Below are 22,241 nucleotides of genomic sequence, written 5' to 3' on the forward strand. Positions count from 1 at the left end.
TATCAATGCTTTCGCTACATTTAAAAATGAAATTTTTACCCTTGATTTTTGGGTCGTTACAATTTTAGGCCAAAATGGTCTATATAGGAAAAATGATCAAACTTTGTTTTTTTTCATTGATAAAACTAAAAAAATGCGGTTAAACCACAAATATGGCCAAAATATAATTATTTCTTCATAGTTTGTTTTATTACTATAAATTGAATTATTTATTTATTCATCATTTCGTATTTATTTATTTTGAAATTTACTTTAAAAAATACTTAATGTTTACACCTTGATATTTAATAAAAAAATGTTTAGTATATATATATATATATATATATATATATATATATATATATATATATATATATATATATATATAATTTTTTAATCAACCCGTTTAGTATACGGGTCTCACACGTAATATGATTAATAAAACATTAATCATTCTTCAAATATGGTTTCTATTGAGATAGAACTTTTCAAAGTGTTAAAATTTCATCGTTTTCTACTGCTTCACTCATTATGTATGCAAAAAATTAGTAGTTATATGTCCTCTAGTCAGTTGAGTAACACTTACATAAGAAAGTATATTCATTAAATACATGTTTATAATATACTTTCCTTAAGAATAACCTTAATATTGAATATAAAAACATTTTGTTCTTAATAATTTAATATAAAAGTTGTAGATTAAATAAACAATTAAAATAGTGAAACCTGATTATTAACATTTAAACTTTTATAGATAGTGAGAATAGCTTTTATAAAGACAAAACTGCAAGATTGGTCCCTGTGGTATTCAAAAAACTTTGGATAGGATCCAAAAAGTTTTTCACTTGCATAGAAGGTCCAAAATCAAGGTTTTTCCTGTGTTTTTGGTCCTAAAAAACCTGAAAAGACGGTTATACCCTTTTACTTTCTTTTATATATTTTTTCTACTTTTTCAAATACTATTTTAATTTTAAAAATAAAAAGAAAAGAAAATAATTATCCTCTCTCTCTCTCTCTCTCTCTCTCTCTCCATGGAACCAAGAACAAATACACACAAAAGAAACACACTTATATAATTACGAAATCTGGAACACCAAAAAAACTAGAAAATAAACACAAAACCGTTTGTTCTTCAAAATCAATTTTGGAACACGAAATCGTTAAATCACCAAAATTATATTACAATTACCATAGAGATTAGATTATAGTTTTTCTAAGAATGAGAGATTAAACCTAGATGTAACAAAGTGGGTTCAATCCAAGAGTTTGAAGAAGAATCGAAGTGCCGATGCCCTGTATATCTTGAGGAAGAATTTAAGTGTCGATGCCCTTGGCGAGAAGTGGCGGCAGGATGACAATCACATCCAGCGATGCTTCGATTCAGGTGAACTGGTTACAAAGGTTGTTGTCGAAGAACGGGATTGACTATTCTCCCCGAAATAGCCTGACTTCCATGTGGAGAGAGTATCATATGAATAATAATTAGGCGGTTTTACTTGATCCAATGGCAAAGATTTCACACTACAAGTCTACAACCGACAGAATCATTAGAGAAATTATACACAGATCAAATCCAATCTGTTTCTGATCGCTCCTTCATCTCCTTTGGCCATGGATCTGCCCTTACCTATCTTGTACCGTCACTCTAGCTTTCCTCTTCATCATCTCACACCAGTGACACCACCTACCCTCGAACCTAGCAAAAATAGATGAAACAAGAAGATGAACTAAATATCTGAAATCCCTAAATTAGGGTTCCTTCGCCCTAAATCAATCAAGTAATTTATGATTCGGTTTGAAAACACAATTCATGCCAAAGATTTCAGAAAAGTAAAAACGAGAATCAATATGAACCTGTATATTTCTCTATGCATAGATGGGTTGTACCAAATTTCCCTTGTCCTAATTTGCTTCAGATTATGTATACACTATTGAAGGATAGAAGTTTTTTTTCTTGAGTAATCAGTTGGGTTGTGGGTTCTATTAGGGGTGTTCGCGGTGCGGTTTGGTGCGGTTTAGACTCAAAACCACAAACCGCACCTCATATGCGGTTTGAGATTTTCAGAAACCACAAACTGCACCGCGAAGGTTCTAAATCACATTATGCGGTGCGGTTTTATGCGGACGATTTTGCGGTTTTTGTGCGGTTTATGCGGTTTTAAGAACGTAAATACTTAATTTAATTTAAGACTTGTAGAATATTCTCTATAACTATCTTTTGTTTTGTCTTTTACTTTAAGAATTTTGCAAGATTATTTTTTACAACCTTAAAAATCACAACTTTGCTTAACAATACAGTATATCATTGATAAAATTTGAATTATATTAAATAGAAGTTTTTAACTTAGCTTAACAATATAGTATATCATTGATAACATTTGAATTATATTAAATAGAAGTTTTTTAGAAACTTACGATTGATACTAGGTAATATAAACACAATCAAGCATATGTACTGTTAAGTACTTGACTCCTTTGTTTATTAGTAGTAAATTTCAGTTAATTTCTATAGTTAAAAACATTGATAAACTAACATTGCTAAGTATAATTAAAGCTAAAATCATGATATATATATATATATATATATATATATATATATATATAATGCGGTGCGGTGCGGTTTGAACTGCGATTTTGTAACTACAAACCGCAAACCGCACCACATAGTGCGGTTTACAAAAATTACAAACCGCAAATCAAACCGGGGACGTTCAAAACCGCATTATGCGGTGCGGTGTTGTGCGGTGTGGACGGTTTATACGGTTTGTGTGGTTTATTGAACACCCCTAGGTTCTATGATGGTGGTGGAACTGATTTCTTCACCAAAGCATGAACACAACAAGAAAAAAGTATTTGAGACCAGATCCCTTTTACTTGGAGAGAGAGAGAGAGAGGATAATTATTTTCTTTTCTTTTTATTTTCAAATTAAAATAGTATTTGAAAAAGTAGAAAAAATATAAAAAAGAAAATAAAAGGGTATAACCGTCTTTTAATTTTTTTTGGACCAAAAACACAGAAAAACATTGATTTTGGACCTTCTATGCAAGTGGAAAACTTTTTGGACCATATCCAAAGTTTTTTGAATATCATAGGACCAATCTTGCACTTTTGTCTTTATAAAAGTAAAGGTTTATGAAATAGTAATATGATAGGACGTGTCAATGCTATGAAGATCATGCTTTTAATCTATTTAAATCAACGAAGTCCTCCATTTTTCTTGATTCCACTTTCTTCCACATAGAGAGATGGGTAGTAGTGGTACGTTTCTAGTCTTAATTTGCATCACTCATCTTTTTGTTATCAATGGCGAATTTACTCCTACAAAACCAGTCAAGATCATCATAGATGGTGGTGAGGCTGAGGCCCCTCCATCGCCACAGCTGGAATATTACGATTGGGCCCCTCCTCCTTCATGCTCTCCCCTTCCACCTCCACCTCCACCCCCACCCCCACCCCCACCTCCACCTCCTTCATGTGAACTCCCTCCCCCTCCCCCTCCTATATGCCAACCATCACCGCCACCACCATCACCACCTCCGCCCTCACCACCACCACCATCACCACCTCCGCCCTCACCACCACCGCCCTCACCAAGCCCACCACCTCCGCCATCACCATGCCCACCACCACCACCATCACCAAAACTACCACCTCCACCACCTCCAAGCCCACCACCACCACCACCACCATCACCGAAACCACCAAGTGGTTTCGAGAGCAAGCTACTAGAAAGAGACTATAAAGTAATCCAAGCCTTCAAAAGCAAAGTGACAAGCGATCCCACAGGCATTACAAAAACATGGAAAGGCAAGGATATTTGCCGCAATTACAAAGGATTCATTTGCGACACTGTACCCTATGTTAAACTAAAGGGCATCGCCGGCGTCAACTTCAACAACAAGAATTTGTATGGCCCAAATCTAACCCTCACCGAATTCCTAACCGGTTTGAAAGATCTCACATTTTTCCATGCAAATTCCAATAACTTCACCGGCTCCATCCCCGCCGATGTCGGCACACTCCGCTACTTATACGAGCTCGACCTCAGTAACAACAAATTCTCCGGCAACTTCCCCTACCAAGTCCTCCGTGCCAACAAGCTACTATTCCTCGACCTCAGGTTCAACACCTTTTCCGGCGTAGTTCCTCCACAGGTCTTCCTTCTCGACCTCGACTTGCTCTTCATCAACAACAACAATTTCAAGCAAAAACTCCCTGAAAACCTTGGCTCCACGCCGGCGCTTTATCTAACCCTGGCTAACAACAAATTCGTTGGTGGAATCCCTCGGAGCATTGGTCGAGCTGCCGACACCCTACTGGAGGTTCTTTTCTTGAACAACCAGTTAACCGGATGTTTGCCATACGAGATCGGATTTCTGAAGAAATCGACGGTGTTCGACGTCGGATTCAACAGTCTAACAGGCCCAATCCCACACTCGTTTCAGTGCTTAAAGAAAATGGAGCTTCTGAACTTGGCTCACAATAAGTTCTACCGGGATGTGCCGGAATCGGTGTGCAGCCTGCCGAATCTATCGAACTTCACTCTGTCGTATAATTATTTCACTCAGGTAGGGCCACAGTGTCGGAAACTGATAAGAAATGGGGTTCTTGATGTGAAGATGAACTGCATTTCGGATCTCCCAAATCAAAGATCGAAGGCCGAGTGTGCTCATTTCTTCTTGAATCTTCCTTCTTGCCCTGATGAAAAATCTTTGACTTATGTACCTTGCTCCAAAGGGTATTCTGTTAATCAATCAGAGTCATCAGCTGTTCAGTGGGCTACTCCGTCGCCGACACCGGCTCCTCTAGTGCGAAGTTATGGTGCACTTTCGCCACATTAATTAATGTCGATGTGCATAATTAGATAAAAGTGGCTAAAGTGAAAGAATATTGTTTGTCTTTTATTTTAATATTTAAAAATAACTAATATTGTTCATCAAGTTTGGACGATGTAACTATTATTTTTTTGGTACATTTATCGATATTTTGCAAATGTTTAATAACATATGGGATCATATCGTTCTTCTCCTAATGTCATCATTAGTAGTTTGCTACCATATTAGATTAATTGTATATTGGGTTGTATTGATTTTGTGTTTTGGCCCATATTGTATAATCGGGCCTACATGTATTTTGTGTGTATGTAATTAATGAGAAATATGTGGGTATTTTGTCTATGACAAATGATCATTATAGAAAACAAGCAAAATATATATATATATATATATATATATATATATATATATATATATATATATATATATATATATATATATATAGAGAGAGAGAAAAGTCCTAATATTTTAAGCAATTTTTTAATAAATTCTTAAATTTTATTTTTTGAATAAAAAAGTCCTGACTTTGAATAGAAAAGCATAAGAAACCGGCTAATTTATTCACTTTAGCCATTTTTGACCTGTTCAGCAGGTCATGAGGTGAAATTGTTAATTTTTCGAAAATAATGAGACTTTTTTGCAGATTTCGTCAAAATATTTATATAATGTATAAACATATTTTTTACACATCTATATCTATTTTTACGTATTTGTGTACTTTTTATGTTTTTATATGTATATAATTACGTATTTTTATGTATTTTAAATATATAAACGTATTTTTTTACTTATTTATATGTATTTTTTTAACCATTTTACATATTTTTTATTTATTTTTATGTGTTATTTTTTATGTACTATGTATTTATATGTATTTTTATATATTTTTACGTATTTATGTGTCTTTTAAAAGCTTTTTATATAGATGTTTATGTATTTTAAGTGTATAAACATATTTTTTACGTATTTATATCTATTTTTAAGTATTTTACATATTTTTTGTGTGTTTTTATGTATTATGTATTTATATATATTTTTGCATATTTATGTATTTTTTTAATTTTCTTATATAGATGTTTATTTTTTTTTATATATTAAATGTTTAATTGTATTATTTTTACGTAAAAAATATATAAACACGTAAAAATAATACAATTAAACATTTAATATACATAAAAATACGTAAACATCTATATAAGAAAACTAAAAAAATACATAAATACGCAAAAATACATGTAAATACATAATACATAAAAACACACAAAAAATATATAAAATACATTAAAAAATACATATAAATACATATAAATACGTAAAACAATACGTCTATACATTTAAAATACATAAATATACAAAAAAAACATCTATATAAAACACTTAAAAAAATACATAAGTACGTAATACATAAAAAAATATGTAAAATACTTAAAAGTAGATATAAATACGTAAAAAATACGTTTATACATTTAAAATACATAAACATCTATATAAAAAGCTTTAAAAAATAGATAAATACGTAAAAATATATGAAAATACATAATACATAAAAAATAACACATAAAAATACATATAAAATATGTAAAATGGTTAAAATACATATAAATAAGTAAAAAAATACGTTTATACATTTAAAATACATAAAAATACGTAAATATATATACATATAAAAACATAAAAAATACAAAAATACGCAAAAATAGATATAGATATGTAAAAAAATATGTTTATACATTATATAAAAATTTTGACGAACTCTGCATAAAAGTCTCATTATATTCGAAAAATTAACAATTTGGTCTCATGACCTGCTGAACATGTCAAAAAGGGCTAAAGTGAATAAGTTATCCGGTTTCTTGGGCTTTTCTATTCAAAATGTGAAAAAGTCATGACTTTTTTATTCAAAAAATAAAATTTAGGATTTTATTAAAAATTTGCCCAAAATATTGAGACTTTTCTGGAGATATCCCAAAAAATATATATATAGTTAATTATCATCTTCTAAAATATATTTTTTTCCTGCTATTCTCTACGTTATCAGAATATCACATGACTACTGAAAAATCTTATGAAATTACGAACATCAAATTGTATATTCCACTTATTCTAGACGTTGATTGTCTCGATTATGATGCATGAAGATAGATTTTTGAAACCCAATACATAGGGTTGAGTGTTTTTTTAATCTCTAGACAAAGCAGAAGATAAACCCCCGACCCCTAATTTAGACAAATCCTAATAGAATCAAATCAATTCAATCATCAAGATGTAGATAGGGCTGCAAACGAGTCAAACTACTCACGAGCTACTCGGGATCGACTTGGTAAAAACTCGACTCGAGATCGGTTTTTAACGAGACCGAGCCGAGCTCGAGCCTAATTTTAGGCTTCTTTATTAAACGAGCTCGAGCCTACGTAACAAAGATCGATTAGGCTCACAAGCCTAAACGAGCCTATATATAAATATAGAGAATTTAAATATCATCCTAACAATTTGTTCCTACTTTTCCTCCTACCATATGAAATGTTGATAAGTGGATTAAATTATTATTAATTTCATTAAATGTCTAATTAAATGTAACACATGTCAACATTTGATATGGTAGGAGCATAAGTAGGAACAAAATGTAGGAGGATATTTAATTTCTCATATAGAGAATATATATTTTTTATTTTTATATTTTATATATTAAAATACAAATTTAGAAAATTAGGGAATTAGGATTTGGTCTTTATGGGAAAGTTTCATTCACGTTTTCATATCGGGAGCTGATTCGTACACAACAATTTTTCTCCATACACAACAATTGGTGCTTTAAAATGTTGTATTGTACAACTATATAATGCATGAATTGTTGTGTATGGCAAAAAACTGTTGTGTACGAATCACTTCCCTTTCATATCAAGGAAAATGAACATCCATTCTACCACTCCTCAAGTCTCTCTCCCGTTTCTGTGATTCGTTGATCTGGCAAAGCCTATCGGCGACGACCACGCACCACGACGACCATCGAAGTATGCCTTCCAATCGAGCGTCATCGTCCGACATCGAGCACCGTCATCTGACATCGTGTTATCTCAAATCTACGTCAGCACTCTCGTATTCACCGTCTTCACTAGTTATGATCACTTTTATCTTCCGACGTCAGCACTCTCTCTCTCTCTCTCTCAGCCTGAGTTGACAAAATGGTTTACTGGCTCAGTCGTTCAAATATCTTTTTTCTAAGTTGTAATCATGAATGGAGTTTATGCAAAGAAGTATAATATCTTCAAAGTTTTTCCACAGGTATAATACGAGTTTATGGTATCCACTATTAATTACCAATTTATTACAATTTTTCTGCTGTTTTACTTCAACTTTCTATCACCCTACATATAGATTTCGAGAAAGATGACATTAATTTATCAAATTCTCCCTCATTTGTTAAAAAAACAATGAAATACGTTTTGTTGTGATTGACCTTTGTCATCTCACTCATTTGTTTTGTTTTTTTTTTCTGCTGAGTTGAAGACAACTTATTATTTTCATCAGTTCCGTTTTGTTGACATCTATTTCATTTTGTGTATGATTAATTGATTATCAAATAACTCGTATTAATGATACTATTCATGCTAATTATTCAAGATCCTTATCAGCAAATATATTTATGATGAACTAGTATGCTTATTATTTATTAAATGTACATATATTAACATATGTTCTGTTATAAACCATGCTCGGATTTTATGGATGGTGGTGTGAGTTCTGATCCAATGGAAGTGGTTGAGAATAAGGAGCAATATGCTCCTATAAATCTAGATGTTGATGAACAACCAACTCCTCAGAATTATATTCCAAGTGACAATGGCAATATTGGACAACAAAATGAAGAAATCCAAGGGGAAAAAGTGGAAATAGTAGTGAAACGAAAACGAAAAAAAACATCAAAGACATGGGAAGGTTTCACTATAGTGACTATATATAATGGTACCAAAAAAGCTCAGTGTAATCATTGTAAAACAAAGTTAACTTACGGTGAAAGCGGGACCAGAAAAGTCAGAATTAGATATGTATTTGGAAGAAGGTGTTTATAGGGACGACAAACAAAAAGGAATGGATTCATTCAAGGCCTTGGAGCGGTGGAATGTTCATAAACTGAAGTACCGTGTTTTATTAAAGATGGCTATGGATGTGCTTGCGATCTGATTTCTACCGTTGCATCTGAGGCAACATTTAGTGTTGGGAGTAGATTAATTGATCCATATCAATCTTCATTGGCACCAGACACAGTTCAAAAGTTGATTTGTGGAAGAGATAGGATTAGACATCGTTATGGAATCAAGAAAAAAGTTGAAGGTACATTTGATAAACTTAAAACACATGAACTAACAATTGATTATTTAAATTAATTAATATTTGATCAGGTTGGTTTCTTTTTATAGAAGGAGGAAATGTCCATTGAGGTTTTATTACCTACAGGGACAAGTAATACTTAAAGGTGTAAGCCATTTTAATCTACTTCTAATTTTTTTTGTTTAATTACATTATATTGCACATCTCATAAAATATTTTAATTTTCAGATTTTGCTGGATTGAATTTGCTTCAAGGAAGATTGGCTTTGAGTTTTGTCACACCCCCGAACCAGACGGCCGAAACGTACGAGGGCTCGTGTGACTTAAATTGAAATATCATCACAATGAATATACATGAAACATAACATAAACATCACCATGCATTAATACATTACAACCGTCATTGTTCACATCCAGTACATTGTTTACATTACATAATCCCAAAAATAAATTGTTTATCAAATGACATCACATAAAAGACATTCAGACACATGCTTGATAATTCTTCATTCTAACGGTTACCTGAGAACACAAGTTATTTTGAAAACGGTCAACATATATATTGTTGGTGAGTTCATAAGCAGGTTTGATATGAAAATATTTTGTGTAGTTTGTAAAACCCAGAAAATCCGATATTTTCTGAAAAGACAATTGTTTACGAAATAGGTGTGATGATCCATAAGTATATGCGTGAATGATTTCAAAACGTGTAAAAGTAGTATGTTTCTCATAATGAATTCTTGCATTATAGTTGTCGAAAGTGAATAATGTTGTTCCCCCGGAAAACCCGATGTTTTCCGATATAAATAATATGATTGTTTGGTATTATCGTATCGTCACAACGAATAAATATGATTTCCCATGATTACTTAGATGGTATTCGATCTCTATGTGAGTCGTTATAACCATGCATAATAATGACTATTTCGTCTGTCTTGGCATTCTAGTGAAAGCCGGTATTGAATTTAAGATTTTGTCACCCTAGACTGGCCGAGTCTAACTGTAGCGAACAACTTAGGTGTGGGGGAGCCACCCCCGTATAGATCTATACACAAACTCTCGCTCTCCCTCCAGGAGACTTTGATTATAACTACAGACTACGACCGACACTTATTGGTGTCGCCCGTTATTACTCACTAAATCTAATGAAATTGAATAACCTTGTTTAACAACCTGATTTATGTTTACTTGAATAAAAGGTAAGCCTAACAGACGAAGAGAAAAGGACTACGGGGGCCCACTAATCACATATGTTATTATAGGCTGTCGAGTATGCGACGGACACGTTAGCTCATCACACATTATGATTGACTCGGACCTTACTAGCAATGCAAATGGGCCATTACGGCCTAATAGCATGTAAAAGCAATTGAGGGTCCATTAGACATGTAATTGGGTCACCTGAGGCCCAATAAACATGTATAATTATATTTGGCCCAATAATCATGATATTGGGCCACAAGGGCCCAATAGCACGAATAGAAGGTATTTGGGCCCAACCATTGAATCGCTTATGTTTTATCGAGTTTACGTTGTATTGTTGGTATTTTGTTGTTCACTAAATGTTTATTCACAATGTTTAAAAAAAATATCTTAACGTTCGAATTATAACGAAGCTTTAGTTATATATATATATATATATATATATATATATATATATATATATATATATATATATATATATATATATATATATATATATATTAAAATCATGCGTTATAAGCTTGATGTTTTTAACCCAAACATTCATAATTGTTTATTTGGCTCAAAAACATTTAGATTGACCATTTTGACCCATTTTTCTTTAAAAATGGCACTTTTAGTCCCTTTTTATGAAAATTGACATTTTTGGTCCTTAAACCATTTTTCTTGACATTTTCCACCCAAACTTTATTTGAATAGTAATTTCAGTCCAAAACTATTGCATTTGTCATTTACAGCCTTTATTTGTAAAAAGCTTACATTTTTGGCCCAATTCCCGTAAGTTTTACAATTTTGACCCCAAAATCAAAAACTTTGCATTTTTAGTCCAATTTGGTAATAAAATCGTTTTCAACCTCTGAAATAGTTGAGTTACGTATTAAACTCATAGTTTGTTAAGTTTTACATTTCAGCCCCTAAAAACTTCATTTTTTCGCAACCTTGGGCCCAAAACTCGTGAGGCCCAATTTAAAGCCCAGTAAGCTAAAATTTATGTTTTTGACCCTTTGGAAAGTATTTTCATAAAAATCAGCTTTTATACAAATATATACCTTATAACCCTCATAAAACCGATAATTATCCATTTACACCCAATCTTTGTAATTTTTGCAAAAATGACACTTGTAAAGTTCTTTGGCTTTGTTTTTCACTTTTAAAAACTTAAGGACCCTTAGATCTATGATGTATGTTGTTTATTATGTTTTTGTTTATGATTCTTTCACCCTTTTTGCTATAGATCTCGAAATATCACAAGTATTACACATTATCACAACCAAAAACTAAAGAAATCACACATAACATGCAAACACACATAAATCATCACATAATACTTGTATTCTCCCCCAAAACAAGTAAAAACCGAAAACAAGGGGGGTATGAACTCACCTTGCTTAGTTGTTTTGGTTTTGAAGAAGATGTGAAGAAGATTTTTGGTCCTAGCAAGCTTCCTTGAGTTGATTTCGAACTTAAGAAGCTTCTAAGGGGTTCATGGAATAAGGCTTTGTAAGAAAGAGTTCTAGATGTTAAAATGGAAGAAGATGTTTGTGTTTGATAGCACTTACCAAAGATTGACAACACTTGATGAAGATCCTTGAATCCAAGCTAAGTTTTCGAGATTTCTTTGAATGAAGAAAGAAGATGATCTTTGAGAGTAATGGAGAGAATTTGTGTAATGTGTGTGTGTGTGTTCCTCTCGGCCGAAGATAAGAAGAGAGGGGAGAGAGAGGAGTGAAATGACCATTATGGATGTATGTTGGATCATGCATGGAGATATGAAGGGTAATATGGAGGTGGCACCTCCCAAAGTCAACTCTGCCATAATACTTCTTTTCCCCTTTTTTTTATATACTTGGGCCGATATTTGGGCTAGGAGGAAGGAGGTAATTTGATTTGGCCCACTTCTTATCTTGGTTCGAAATTATTAGGTCCATAAAGAAGTTTTCGGCCCATTGGGCCTTTAGGGTAGTTTAAGGCCCAATTTGCATAAAAGAATAAGTTTTATGGCCCAGTAGGGCTTATTGGATTTGTTATGGCCCAACAAGGCCCATTAAAGGTAAACTAATCCATTTAGGCCCATTATGGCCCAAAATGTTAAGTTTCATGAAAGTGGGTTGAATTAGAGCCCAATTACGAGTTCTAAGCCCAAACTTGTCAAATTGGAGACTTATTGGTCCATTAGGCCCAATAAGAAAATCCTAGTCCTTATTGGACTTAAATCGGGATTTTTAGGGTTTCCAATCTTTTGTTGACTATTTGAAGTGTTTGTATAGAGTGTTTGATGGAATTTTGTTGTTATTGAATAAATATCATGTTTTCAAGTCATGGTTACAATTGTTGTTATTGATTATGCTTACATAAGGATAGAACTTCCTAGCCAAATTTGCTAGTTGTGACAAGTTTTGATAATATGTTATGTTAAAATTTAATTGTTTTTATAATACTTTTGTAATTTGAACTTCCATGATAGGAAGACTTTCTTTTGGATGATTTAATCACATTTTAGGTTTGTATGTTGGAGTTTAAAACTTATTTCATTTGAAGATTTTATTTTTGCATCTTGGTTGGAATTTAAGTAGGCCGCACCTTGCTGAAAATTAAGTAAATTTGTGGTTTTTTCCTGGAATTTATTTGTAAACCAAGCCAAGCTTAAGCTCGTTTAGGCTCAGTTAGACAAAACGAGCCGAGCCCGAGCCTATGTATTACTTCACGAGTCGATCTCAAGCTCTGTATTTGGGGATTGAAACGAGTCGAGCTTCAGCAAGATCCATACAAAATTTAAGCGAGCCGAGCTAAAGCTTGGTCAGGCTCGGGATCGGTTCGGCTCGTTTCCACCCCTAGATGTAGATATATCGAACAAGTTTTTAGTCTCTCTGTCCATATGATTCTAAAGAAAAACGTGACTTCTATACATGTATGGATTAGCATGGAGACATCGTTTCGTGATGATGAAGATGCCAAAGCTATTCAATTAGACAACAACCTTCAAAATATTACAAATGGGGATTTGACTATTATCGATTCTTGCATCTGCATCCAAACTATTTTTGATCCTCTATATAATATTGATGTCTCATTATGCTGATTTTTCATTAAAGGTTTGCCAACTACTCTATCGTGTAGGGGTTAGCATATTAGATTAATTTAAATTTGGATTCTATTTATTTTATGTATTTGGCCCATATTATATAATATGACCCACTATATTCATGTATGAACTTTACTTATAGATTTCTAATTAATGAGAGATGAATATTATGGGGAAATATCCAATTATCAATCACTGATTGTTAAACAAAATCAATTATATAAAGAAAGAATATAAAAAGTAAAGTTTAATGTCAGAGTTGTAGACTCTATGTAACATCCTAGTGTTTAGGATAATTTTTTTCTAACTTTTAAATAAGAAAAAGTGCAATTTTCATATAACCAAAATTCAATAAAATCATCTGTTCAAATCCATATTTAGAAATCAGAGTTATATAAGAAAAATATCGCGTAATCTCAATTCATAAAACTGATGATGGATGTGTCTGTATAATCACGCATTCACTTTCCTGTGATCATCAGTAGTACATGAAATGTTTTAATCTACATAGCTGTAAACACAAAGATTAGTGAGTTCCCCAAAATACCACATATCACGATATACACACAATGCAAACACATATCAGCCTTCAACACAAAGTTGGTCCGCCCCTCCTCTCGGCCTTCAGCACAAGGTCAGTCCCGCCCTGAGTATCTTGGCCTACATCACATAGCTGGACCGCCCTCAACTCATCACATAATATGTCAACATATATATAACAAACAACCAACATCAGAGGCAACTACCTGCGTAACAACATACATCAACATAATCACATCATACAGAGGACACATACTACACCCTATGCTACTATGGGAAATCACCAACTATATGCACAATTATATGTAATCAGAGATAAGATAGACAGTTAAACAAATGATTATATCCTAAAGCCACAACCAAACAACGAACATGCAATAAGGCGTAGATCAAGAGTTCTCATGTTATCTTATTTGACTACATACAACCCCTACTACATTCACTCGACCATCTCCAATATTATCGACACTCCAACTAGCATATCAACATACAAAAGTCTATGCTAACCTACTCTCCTAAACAACATACCACCACTCCTCTAAAATCCAATCATACAAGGGTATATAGAGTGACACATAATATAGTTAGGAAAATCTCCTTGCGGGTAAACCGAATAATCACCACCACACACAAATAATGTAAAGGTCGGTCACACAAGCCACCTAGACATTAAAATAAAGGTCAAATCAGATCAAGGCACAAAACCCTAAAGTTTGACCCATGGTCAAACTTAGTCAAATGTCAAAATGTCCACATTTGGTCAACTATGCGCGTCACAAACACTACAAGACAAGATAGTCCATTTTCTACTCTAAACCAGACACACATCAAAAGACTTCATAAGACGAGCCACGCTTGGGAAAGACGCACCGGGTCCAATACATAATTGCAAGGGAAACTCGATTTAATCCATTAAATCAAATATTAAACTTCTAAATGTGGTTCTTAACGAGGTATTAATAGATAAAGTTTCCAACTTTATCCATTAAGACCTCTCAAACATTCAAGATCTAAAATTTAATACACTAAAATGACTTAAATGACCAAAAGAACGTGCATGGCTTATTGGGAAGGAAAAAGATCATAACTTTCCTAGTTCATGAGGTCCAAGAGGCATTCTAAATTGCTCAAAAGGTGTTGTAGTCCTATCAACTCCAAAATCACCAACAAAGTGGACCAAAAATTTACATAACAAGACATATAGCAAGATCTAATGAATCAAAGAGCAAGTTTGAGTCTTTTTACTCACAAAAACAAAGAAATTATTCAACCTTGTTGGATCTACACTTGAGCCTTCCTTTAATGCTCACACCAAACACCTGGACCTTCAAGATACACTCAAAACAATGACAAATAAGCTCCCTAGATGGATTCGAAGCTTAAAACAAGTGAGAGAGAGAGAGAGAGGGTTAGGGTTTCTGAAGTTCTCTCTAAGAGGTGATGGAGGCTGAGAATGAGATAATCCTAGGGATTAATGATGCTTAAGTAGACCCTAAAATCCTAAAACTACATTCAACACATAATTCGGGGATTGTCGCGCCCTATAAAAGGGGCCCTTCGTCTATTACGACTAATTCAAGATTCTTAAATTTCAACAAATGCGATTAATGGCTTACTGATTCGCCCAATCCTTCTACTTTTCTTTGGAGTATAAAAACCCCAGTTAAAGAATGGAAAAACACCATCAGGATTAAGTTGTTACACTCTAGCTCTATTTTAACTTTGTATTTGATTGATTTTATCTCCTGCAATGGGAGTCTAGTGGTTGAGAAGTGAAAATTTCATACAAAAGGAACACAATTCAAATTGCGGCACACCCAAAATATTGCTAGTATTTCGTGATTGACCTCCCACTTCAACCCAGAAGAGGAGGAGGAAGAAGAAGACAATTTCTCTGTATTAGAGAAGAAAATTCTGCTGTGTTCTAATTTGATGGGATGAATTACTTTTTATAATATTTTGATATTGAAAAATAATAATAATAAAATAGAAAGTAGTCATTACATGCTCTCTCTCTCTCTCTCTCTCTCTCTCTCTCTCTCTTTGTGTGTGTACAACCCACTGTCGTGTGATCTCTTTCCAGTGGCGGACGCATAACAAAATATAACACATATGATTTTTAAGGGTATGCCGAAAAATTTAAATTACTATGGAAAATTTCCAAAAAAAATTTACACTGTGCTACAAAATTTGAAGGGTTCCACCGGCCACCTCGGAACCCCCCTATGTTTGCCCCTGTCTCTCTCACTTCGGGCATGCCACCATGGTAGGATGGCGTTTTGCCAAGAATGATGACATCCCACTCCCCGAAGTCTTATGATTATATTAACTAAAGTGATAATATTAGCTTAAGTATAAGAATATTCTAGATTTAATGATACTCTTACTCTTAATCAAATCTACAATCATCTATTAATTTGGATTAAAGAAAATCAGTTTTAAAGATTTTAAATCATAAATAAAAAATTGTCATTTTAATAATATAGTTTCTTTTCGTTTTGGTCCACTGGGAAGATTAAGTTATTTAAAAGTGAGTTGCCAAAAATGAATAGAAGCATTTGAGACATAAGTATTAGAGTAAATTACAGGAATGGTCCCTATGGTTAGGAGTAACTTACTCCCTAATTTTTTTTTATTCAGATCATCCCTATAACATTATTTTGTTGTGTGGTTGGTCCCAGTCCCGCCTAAAATGACAAAAATTACCCTTACATTTATATTTTTAATTTATCTTTGTTATTGATACATTATTTTTAATTAAAAAAAACTTAAATAGATACTACTCTACCCAATGAAACCTATTAGCAATTTCTCTCTCCCACCCTCACCGGAATTTCACCTACAATCATCACTGGACCACCAAACACCTTCACCAGACTGTCGACCACCTTACCGGACCACTAAACATCGCCGTCTTCTTCCTATACGAAGAAATCTCCACCACTCAACCTCACCAGACTCCCACTGGCAACCTGTAAGGTCACACCTTATGATCTGATGAGTCAAACACTCTACACCATCTGTCAGATTCAACGTCTACAACATCGACAACTCCAGCGTATCAAGCTTATCAGCGTCATCGTATAACGTTTTTATTCTATGTAATCTTTTGTATATTAGGTAATGATATAGATAAGTATAGAATAGATCACAGATCTAGTATCTTTGTGACAAGATCGGTTTTTAGTATAGATTAGATGCAATCCCTTCAATCAAGGGATATAATTGTATATATTAGTATATAATCAACATTAGGGTAAGCCCTAATGTTGAGTTCATCTTAGTGACCGTCTTTGTGACAACCCGTCTTTTGGTGAAGACAAAACCCTTTCTTGGTGAAAGAACAATTTAGAGAACTCGCTGTCTTATTTGCTTTATGTTCTTTATTTTTCTTAGATTAGTTTACGTTTGTTCTTAATACTTGAAGTGTATTCGATCTATACAAACCTTCATAACCTCTACATCTCCCCCGCCATCAAATATAATCAAATCAAATACAATAGTAAGCCCAATACAACCAAACCAAAAATAATACAACGTTTTATTTTGTTCATGAATAAGGAAATGTAAATATAATCCCTAAAATCAACCCTAATAAACCTCAAATTAGATTTGATGAAACCTGAAACTATGATTAAAGAAACCAAAAAAGTTGTTTTTCTTCCTGGTGCATGTAATTAGAACAAACCCGATTGACTTAAATCCCCAAATCAAACCTGGTTAACTTAAATCCCCAAATCAGAACCCTGGACCTACACCATCGGATCTAGAACGGATTAACACAAACCCACCTCTACCTGCAACTCAGTCTCGATCTCCTTAACACCATCTCGACTGAAATAAAATCAAATGAGGTTTTGAATAGAAATGTTCATGAAACAAGTTTGATCTAGCAGTGAAAGAAACAATCGAAGTTTTGAACAAAGATTGACTATTACCTAGAATTAGTGATTACAGATGATGAATCCTTGTTAACGATGACATATGTATGAGATAGGTAGATAGATAGATAGATAGATAGATAGAGAGAGAGAGAGAGAGAGAGAGAGATGGTTTTAATTTGGAACACATGTGCGGGCTTTCGGTGTTGGATATAGGGAGAGGTGGGGGAAGCAGAGGGGGCGACAGATGCTGGTGGCAACGCTGGTGGACTTGCAAGGTGTGGATGACCGGTGCCGGCGGCGATATCCCTCTTCTATGATGTATAGATGACAGAATGAGGAGGGTGGTAATGGAGGTTGCCGAACATGATGCAGAACAAATAAAGAGAGAAAGGAATACGATATTTTTGAAAGGAGAATATGAAAAATGGTGTTAGGATAAATAGGGTTGGGACCCACATCTTTATTTTCATTTTATAAAAATATGAAAGATAAATTAAAAAGAAATACATAAGGGTAATTTTGTTATTTTAGGTGGGGCAGCGACCAACAGCGCAATAAAATCCTGTTATAGGGATGATCCGAGTTTAAAAAATAAGTTAGGGACTAAAAGCGTAAATTACCTCTAACCATAAGGACCATTCATATAATTTATTCTAAGGATTATATTTGTATGCCGACGATACTTATCCAATCATTGGCTTCTACTCCTCTTCCTTTCGTTTTATAAATTTGTCAAAAACTATAAATGGATACTTATCGGTTATCACCTTAGATGGTCACGGAAGAATTTAAAATTTGGCTTGTTTATGGCATATAAGTATTTTTAGTTAAAATGATTTTATGTGTTTTCAAAAGGTTATATTAATGTATTATGAATTCAAACAACCAACTTTTTTGTAAAACAAAATAACTGATTTGTTAGGGATTTATTGATTAATTAATCATGCTTTTTAGATTTTTGAAGAATATAAATTTTAATGGGGAAGAACTTAGAAGATTTATCGATTTTTATTTTATATTTAAATTTGCTTGTAGTTTATTTTATTTTATAATAAATATCGATATTTATTTTAATTTGCCAACAAGCAAATTAAGAACCCCATATGGGAAGAAACCAATGCGAAACCCCCACTAGTAGGTATACTTATGAAAGTGGAGCATGAGAAAGGGACTTAAAGCAAAACCAATAAACATGAATATTACAATTGAAATTACTATACAATAAAATATATGAGAATGGAAAATAAATTGTAAAATTTGATTAACTAGAAACATTATTATTAGGTACTTGGTGTTACGGTCAATATTTTCCATAATCAAATATTGTATTCCATTCAAAATATATACATAATACATTATGCTACCACAAGAGGATTACATACAATGGGCCAAGCCAAACATAATAAATAAATATACACAATACATATATATGCTAACAGCCACCCGTAGTCTGGACGAGAGATCTCGAGCGAACGTTCAGACTAGATCTGAAGTCAACAAAACAAAGAAGACGGTAGCCCTTTCGTGAAAATGTCAGCATATTGGAATGCAGACGGGACATGAAGAATGAGAACCTGCCCCGTGGCAACCTTATCCCGGACTATGTAACACCTGTTCAAGGTATTATTTAATTTATCTAATTTTTAGGGTTTTGTGCATGGACTCGGCGAGTTGGGGTGCTCCAACTCGTCGAGTAGAGACTATTATGAGGACGCGGGATTTGGATGCTACTCAACGAGTAGGCGCTATAGAGAGAAACCCTAATTTTCAGGGGTTTTCACCCTATTTAAAGGACTTATGGCTCATTTGTAGCCTCCCTCATCGTCCTTGCAACCTAGAAAGAAACCCTAGCCGCATAGTTGAGCTTCCTTGAGTGTGTGTGAGCCTTAGAGAGTGAAACTCATGCCTTTGTGAAGGATTTTAGAGCCCGAAGAGGAAGGAGTAAGGAGAAAAAAGTAGATCCGACATCTACTCGGTATTGGCCATCATCTTGAGGTATAAAGTCGTTACCTTGATCTCTAGTTGCTTAGATCCCTTTTCTTGGAGGTAAATGGCCATTTTTGGTGCAAAATGGACTCAAACTCAGATATGGACTTATCACAAGGATATGGTTCCAGATGTGGGCCTCTCTAGGTCCCCAAATGACATAAAGTTGCTCACTTTATATAGCTTAGCCCCTTTCCATGCACTAAAACCTTGTAGGAAGTTTAGTTTTGAAGTTATAGCCTTGGAGGGCCTTGCATTCACGTAAAGTTTGCAACTTTACGTGGTATCTACACTAGGGGAGGTTGGATCTGAAGTTTGGGACCTTAGATCCCACTGAAAAGGGCTGAACATGAAAGGGACTGAAGGAACTCGTCGAGTCCCTTATCTGACTCGACGAGTCAGGGTAGGGTTTGCCCGTTTCTGAGTTTCAGAATGAGTACAATGAAGGATTAGGGTTTTGATCTGAACGGACTTCAGTTTTCTGGACATTTGATAAACCCGACGAGTCACTAGGGTGACTCGGCGAGTTGATGCGGGATTCAGAGAAATGGACTCGGGAGGAACTCGACGAGTTGCTGGAGTTGAGGTCAACATGGACTGTTGACCTTGACTTTGACCAGGGTTGACTTTGAGGGTATTTATGGTATTCTGGGATCGTGACAAGTTAATTACATGATGATTATAGGTAGTTGAGTTGGAGCAGCATGTGGGATATATTTGATCTTAGCTTTTCAGTTTAGCATCCGAGAGGTGAGTCTTCTCACCATACCAATAGGTCTAAGGCACCAAGGCCGACCCATTTTATGATATGTGGATTGTTTATTGATTATGCGTTATGTTAGTATGACATTTGCATGGAAGACCCCGGGGGTTCCCCTGGCAGTAGGTTGAGACCACATGGTGGTTCCCATGGCATTTGGTGTAAGACCTTGGAGGGTTTCCATGACATCCTAGTATATTTTCTTGTTTAGTCTGTATGATATTTGTATGCATGGCTTATGTGATTTATGTAGCTTGTATAGCTAATATGATATGTGTTATGTGGATTGTGTGTGGGGTATGCTCTGGGGGACTCACTAAACATTAGCTTACAGTTTGTGGATTTGTTTCAGGTACATCTGAGCCCAAGGGCAAGGGCAAGGGCAAGGCTTGATGGCGCAGCGTGCACTCTCTCAGGCATTTTTATAGGACACTCTGATGTTTGGAAATACTAGTGTTATGGATATGAATTTGAAAACAATTGTATTGAAATTTTTTGGTTTATGGAAAAGTATTTTGACTATTTAAAAATGAAAATTTTCTTTTGAAAATTTGGGTTGTTACAAGTTGGTATTAGAGCCTTGGTTTGAGGGATTCAGGCACACTCCGGAGGTATCGAGACTCAAACTAAGGAAATGGTAAAATTGTTTTCAAAAATAAAAATGAAAGTTAAAACTTTTAAAGAATGGAAAAGAGGAGAGTGCAACGCGCGTGATCGGCCAAGCCAAGTAAGTAGTTCCCCAATATGTTAGCCATATTATACTGATGCTTGAGCTATGATAATCGTATGGATCTTGCTATTTGTATGATTTTAAAATTGTATACGGTTAGGAGCTTATAGCCTTAGAATGATTGATTTGGACTTTTTTCATGTTCCTCGTCTGGTTGTGGTCCTAGGGTAGAATCTATTATTTGAAAGTCTATTTGATCCTTTTCTGTGTATAATTTGCATGCATAAAGGGAACCTGTTATGATTGGTATGATTGATATGGGTAGAGCAAATCTTAGGGTCGCCTAGGGTTTGAGATATGAGATAGTCTGTGGGATATGATTTATTTTGGGACGAATTGGAGTTATCAGGTAGAGCCCTGGGGAAGGTATAGGTAGGTGTGGAAGGTAGTATTGGGCTCGTACTACTGAAAGCACAGGACCTGTGCCCGAACCAATGTTAGAACTGGAAGCTCCAAGGAGGACCGGTGTGGGAGTATCCCCTCTATAGACATCCGGATCATTATGTTTTATGGTATTGCAATACAGTATGGTGATGACACGACATGGAGCTGGGGGATCAGGATTGGGATCTGGATTTGGGTTGGGCGATGGTACCGAGCCCATCAACGAGAGGTTGCGCGAGCTCATCGCAACCGAGGTTACGAGGGGGATCCTTGACACTACCCCAGTTATCTTTGGGATAGTTAAGGATGGTATGATGGAGATCATGGAGGAGAGGCTAAGGGCATTCAGAGCCGAGGTTGCTGCGGGCCAGGTCGGGGCCCGAACTCCATCGTTCCGGGAGTTCAAGGCATGCGGAGCGCTGGAGTTTTTCGGGGTCAGGGACCCCATTGTTAGCCGACGCTGGGTGGCGGATATGGAGAGCGCCCAACGCACGAGTTCTTGCCCGAATGCGGTAAAGGTGGGTTTTG

The 22,241-nt window shown here is 34.7% G+C and overlaps 1 pseudogene; it reads left to right on the top strand.

Annotated features, from left to right (window-relative positions):
- The first annotated feature begins 3,166 nt into the window (after window positions 1–3,166).
- LOC145115464 (uncharacterized protein At4g06744 pseudogene) lies at window positions 3,167–5,157 on the top strand (annotated as a pseudogene).
- Window positions 5,158–22,241: the final 17,084 nt, after the last annotated feature.

Source organism: Lactuca virosa, chromosome 5 (genome assembly GCF_052849685.1).
Source record: "Lactuca virosa cultivar CGN04683 chromosome 5, Lactuca_virosa_CGN04683_v6, whole genome shotgun sequence".
NCBI lineage: Eukaryota > Viridiplantae > Streptophyta > Magnoliopsida > Asterales > Asteraceae > Lactuca > Lactuca virosa.